Raw genomic sequence first — 6000 nt, forward strand, 5'->3', positions numbered from 1 at the left:
CTTCCCCTTTCTTCCAGAAATAACCGTGGCCTCTGTGGAGAGCACGCTGTCTTGGGTTTTCACTTAGCTCACTCCTCCTTGGTCGACTTGTTTGCTGATTCTACTTTCTACGTCTGACTTTTCGGTGTGGGTTAACTCCAGGTCTGCTCTCTAGAATCTGTGCTCGGCAGTCTCCCATCCCATTGTTATAAACATCATTCCACATCTATAGATCTCCAGTAATGGCCCTTGGAATCAGGTGAGATTGCATAGGAACAGCCCCTCTGGCCCTACTCTAAAAGCGTTTGGGTCTTTTTTTTTTTTTTTAATTCAATATCTGAGAAATTTGAAGGAAGGAAAACTGGGACTGCTGTGGTGACTTGGCAACCCTCAGAGAGTCTGGAAACTTCTTTTTATCTGCTTTATTAATCCTAACCTAAACTTTGGCTTCCATCCTCAGATGGCTGCTGGAGTGCCAGCTATTTCATCCACATCCTCGATTGCAAATAGGAGAAAAAAGGGAGGACTAAGGGGCTCACCTCCAGTTAGTGTTAAATCTTTTAAAAAGAGCCTTTCTAGTTGTTTTTCATAAAACTTCCCTTTATATCTCACTGGCTAGAATTTAGTCACATGACCACACTTAGCTTCAAGGAAAACTTAGCTTCATTTCAGATGCCATGTGCCCAGCTACATACCAGGATTCTGTCACTAAGGAAGAAGAGGGGAGTGAATGTCAGGTAGGGATCTAACAGTCTTGGCCCCACCTGCCCTGACTTCTCTGAGCTGTCTCCCATGTGATAACTCCTTTTAGATACATAACAGGCATTTCAAACTAACTTTGGACCAACCTCTTGATTTCCCCCATCCTCAAACTTGCTCTTCTCAAAGTTTCTGTTTAGTAAATGGCTTTATCTCATGGTTCAGACTGAGAAACCTAAAGTCATTTTAAAAACGTTTATGAAAACTCAAATGTATTGAAAAGCAGGGGGGGGGTCTCCTTGTGCTGGAACATTTTCTTTGACCGTCTCAACCTCCCCTCTCCCCTCACATCTGTCCTAGGTGGGTCCTTGCCATGAGCAGCCACACCTGCCTAAGGGTAAGACCTGAGCTGATTCCCAGAGTCTCCTGTGCTACACTTTCTGCTTCTTGTCTCAGTTACATTCAAAGTAAGGGTAGTACCACTTCCTACCGTGCCAGTCCTTGCCCCAGTTAAGGTACATACTCATGGGTCCCTCTCTCTCTGCTTCCTCCTGCTTGGGTAAGACTGACTTCTGGTTTGTATGACCCTTGTGGTGGGTGGTGCCTCCCTCTCTCTCCAGTACCTGTGCCGATAACACAATTTGTTCCATGCTATTTTGCTTATTTGTTGGTCAGAGGAGTATGGTTTGCCTTCTTCTCTTGAATATAAAATCCACATGAGTGCCTAGGGCCAAGCATGGTGCAGAATATGCAAGCAGTAAATGTGGAAGAAATCAGTCCCCGGATATTGACAGACCTTGCTCTGAACCTCAGCTCTGTGTCTTACCTGATGTGTGGCACATTGCTTAAGAGGTCTCACTTTCTTTTTTCAAAAATGGCATGAGAATACCTATCATAAGGCTATTTTAAATTAGCCAATCCACTCGCTCACTCCCATAACTCAATCACGCCCCTCTCTGTTGGAAAATCATGTAAAACACTTTGTATAGCATTTGGCAAAGAGCATTCAAAATATGATAGCTGCTATGGTCATTCCTGCCATTAGTCACTAAATCTCGGCGGTATTTGGTCCTTGGCAACATTTCCTCCCATTCTGTCCTCTCTGGCTTTCTGGAGACCACGCAACGCTGGTGTTTGTGTCTCTGGAATGCTTCCGAGCACCTGCCGTGACCACAGCCCCATCTGAGGACTGCCCGATCTCTGCTTCCCACACTGGGCGTCTGGTATGGCGAGGCCACAACTGTCTGGGGAAGGAACGGGCACCGGATCCAAAGGCGGTATCCATGGGTTGGCCCAGGAACGGCTCACACTCAAGAGCTCTGATCAGACCTTCTCTATGATGGGTGATAAGAGGAACATGGACAATAGAATATCAGAAGAGCTGACGCAGGGGCAGAGTGCTCAGGGTACCAGTGCTGGGCTGATGAACAAGAACTACTCTGTGCCCTGATGGCCTTGCAGGCTCCAGGAGTCCTACCTGCTGTTTGAGAATACCTTCTGGCCTCCTGCACAGCTTCCACAGTAACCTCAATCCTTGAGGCCATTTATCTCTGTTCCCTGCCTGGCCAAGGAATCCAGCGAGCACCCTCCCTTGGCAACCTCACTGTGTTGATTCAACAGCTTCTCATGATGGTGAGCTACGATTAGTCATCCACTCGCTCACTCCCTAACTCAGTCACGCCCCTCTCTGCTGGTGATTCACCAACTGCAACTCTGTCTCCACCTGTGCCTTGAAATACCTACTCTAACCTCTGGGCTACCCTCAAAAGAAGCACCTTCCCAACAGACTCATGATTTCTTCCTTCCTTCTCGGACACAATCCTCTCCTTTTTCACCTGTTCCTTGTCTCAAATGACACCACTTTGCTGGGCTCAGTGGTGCACGCCTGTAATCCCAGGGGTTCAGGAGGCTGAGACAGGAGGATCTCGAGTTCAAAGCCAGCCTCGGCAACTTAGCGAGGCCCTAAGCAACTCAGCAAGACTTTGTCTCTAAATAAAATTTTAAAAAGGGCTGGGGAAGTGGCTCAGTGGTTAAACACCCCTGGGTTAAATCCCTGGTACCAAAAAAAAGATACCACCTAGTTCTAGTGACCAAGGCCAGAGTCCCTGGAGAGATCTTTGCCATGTTCATCTCTATCAACCCTCATAAGTCATCAGTATTTGTTTCTTTCTACTTACAATTGCCTTCAAGGCTATAACAACCTCCTCCACCCCATCCCTGCCACTTCTCCCTTGTTCAGTCTGGGGAGCCACATGGACCCGTCCTTGAACAGGTCAGACACAGTGGTGCCCCAGTGCCTTTGCATATGCTATTTCCTTTACCTGCAAAGAAAAACTTGCTTTCTTGAACTCCATCCATCACCTTCCCCATATGTTTGCTCAAATGTCCTTGTAACCACCTTTCCTTATTATCTTGTTTAAATCTAAAAACATGCCAACAGCCTCTCTTTTATTTTCCTCCATTGGTATCTATTATGCTATAAAATTTACTTCTACCTTTTACTTATTTATTTTTTCCTTCTCCCTACTGTGTGAACCCACACCATAGATTGTGTGCACCACAAGGGCAAGAATTTTTTTTCCCTTGGCATTGGAGATTGAATGCAGGGGTGCTTAACCATTGAGCCATGTCCCCAGCCCTTTTTATTTTATTTTTTAAATTTTGAGACAAGGCCTCACTAAATTGCTTAGAGCCTTGCTAAGTTTCTGAGGCTGACTGTGAGCTTGCGATCCTTCTGCCTCAGCCTCCTGAGTTACTGGGATTACAGGAAAGTGCCACTGCACCTGGCAAGGACAGGAATTTTTATCTCTAAGGCTCCCAGTAGTGAACACTCGGGATATATGAGGTTAATTAAGTAATTAACTAATCAACTACTCCATATTTTCCCTGCTGCCATTCTTGTACTCTCCCTATAGCTCTGTGCCATGGGTAGGTTTCTGGTCCACATGGAAACATCACAAGTCTGACCGTTGGCACTGCCATCTGGGATGCCATGGACTTTTTCTAAGAAGCTGTGTTTTCATCCTTCAGGATAACTCAAGGCTGATTTGTCATGGTGTTCTCAGCTACAACAAACCCTCCTTTGTCCTTGCCACAAAAGCTAGCCTCCTGTACCTTCTGAAAACTCAAAGTTCTATCTGGATCTTTGAGTAGTTTGATGGGGACCGAGTCCTTCACATCTCTGTGAACTTTTTCTTCTAGATTCAGAATGAAACTCTCTTTTCTAAGATGTAAATATCAGTTTGGGTGATTAATTTCTATCCAGAAGCCATGGAATATTCTGTTTAAAAAGAAACATTTTCTAATTATAAAAACAATACATGGCACACACTTGTAATACCAGCAACTTGGAGACTGAAGCAGGAGGATCACAAGTTCAAGGCCAGCCAACCTAAGGGGGATGTAGCTCAGTGATAGGGAAGCCCTGAGTTCAATTCCCAGGACAGAAAACAAATAAACAAATGCACATTTCATAAACAATTTTAAATACAGGGGAAAAACCACTCAAAGATAATCACTATTTGTATTTGTTCCATCTCTTTCTGTGAATATTTTCCTCCAGAATATGTATTTATTTCCTCTTTCTAATAAAGATTATTATGGAACACCAGGTGTGGTGACACACACCTGTAATCCCAGCAGCTCTGGAGGATGAGCCAGGAGAATCTCAAGTTCAAAGCCAGCCTCAGCAAAAGCAAGGTGCTAAGCAACCCAGTGAGACCCTGTCTCTAAATAAGATACAAAATAGGGCTGGAGATGTGGCTCAGTGGTCTAGTGTTGCTGAGTTCAATCCCTGATATCCCCCATCAAAAATAAAAAAGATTATTATGGAATAAGACTGTGTGTGTGTGTGTGTGTGTGTGTTTTGCTGGGGATCCAGCTCTAGGTCTGTGCATTCTAATTAGGTACCAGTCCCATATTTTTTTTGTTTTTGGTACCAGGGATTGGACATACAGGTGCTTAACCACTGAGACACATACGCAGCCCTTTTTTAGATTTTATCTAGGGGGTCTTGCTAAATTGCTTAGGGCCTTGCCAAGTTGCTGAGGCTGGCTTTGAACTTGGATCCTCCTGCTTTAGCCTCCCAAGCTGCTAGAATTATAGGTGTGCACCACCACTCTGGCCCATAATAATTTTTTTTAACTTTATAAATATTTTTGTTTTATTAGTTATATATGACAATAGAAGGTATTTATGCACTTTGATATATCATGCATAAATGAGGTATAATTTCTCATTTTTCTGATTGTACATGTTGTAGAATCGCATTGGTCATGAAGTTTTGTGTGTACTTAAGGTAATGACATCAGTTCATTCTACTATCCTTCCTATCTACATATCCCCTCCCCTTCCTTCACTTCCATCTACAGAATCTAAAGTAATTCTATTTTTCCCTAGCTCCCCACCTTACTGTGAATTAATATAATTCTTTTTATTTTTTTAATTTTAATTTGTTATCTATGACAACAGAATGCATTACAATTTATATTACACATGTAGAGCACAATTTTTCTTATCTCCGGTTGTACACGAAGTAGAGTCACATTCTTCCGGTCTTCATACGTATACTTAGGGTGATGATGACCATCGCATTCCACGGTCTTTCCTACCCCTGTGCACCCTCCCTCCCCTTTTCCCCTTTGCCCTATCTAGAGTTCATTTAATCCTGCCATCCCCTCACCCCCCCACAGCATATTATGAATCAGCCTCCTTAAATCAGAGAAATCATTCAGCATTTGTTTTTGGGGGGGGATTGGCTAACTTCACTTAGCATTATCTTCTCCAGCTCCATGCATTTACCTGCAAATGCCATGATTTTATTCTCTTTTATTGCTGAGTAATATTCCATTCTGTATATATATCACATTTTCTTTATCTATACATCTACTGAAGGGCATCTAGGTTGACTCCACAGTTTAGCTATTGTGAATTGTGCTGCTATAAACATTGATGTGGCTGTGTCCCTGTAGTATGGTGATTTTAAGTCCTTTGGGTATAGACCAAGGAGAGGAATAGCTGGGTCAAATGGTGGTTCCATTCCCAGTTTTCCAAGGATTCTCCACACTGCTTTCCATATTGGAAATTTGCAGTCCCACCAACAATGTATGAGTGTGCCATTTCCCCACATCCTCACCACCGCTTATGTTGTTTATGTTCTAATAGCTGCCATTCTGACTGGAGTGAGATGAAATCTTAGAGTGGTTTGATTTGCATTTCTATAATTGCTAGAGATGTTGAACATTTTTTTCATGTATTTATGGATTGATTGTATATCTTCTTCTGAGAAGTGTCTGTTCAGTTCCTTGTCTCATTTATTGATTG

The sequence above is a fragment of the Marmota marmota genome, unplaced genomic scaffold (assembly GCF_001458135.2).
Source record: "Marmota marmota marmota unplaced genomic scaffold, marMar, whole genome shotgun sequence".
Classification (NCBI taxonomy): domain Eukaryota; kingdom Metazoa; phylum Chordata; class Mammalia; order Rodentia; family Sciuridae; genus Marmota; species Marmota marmota.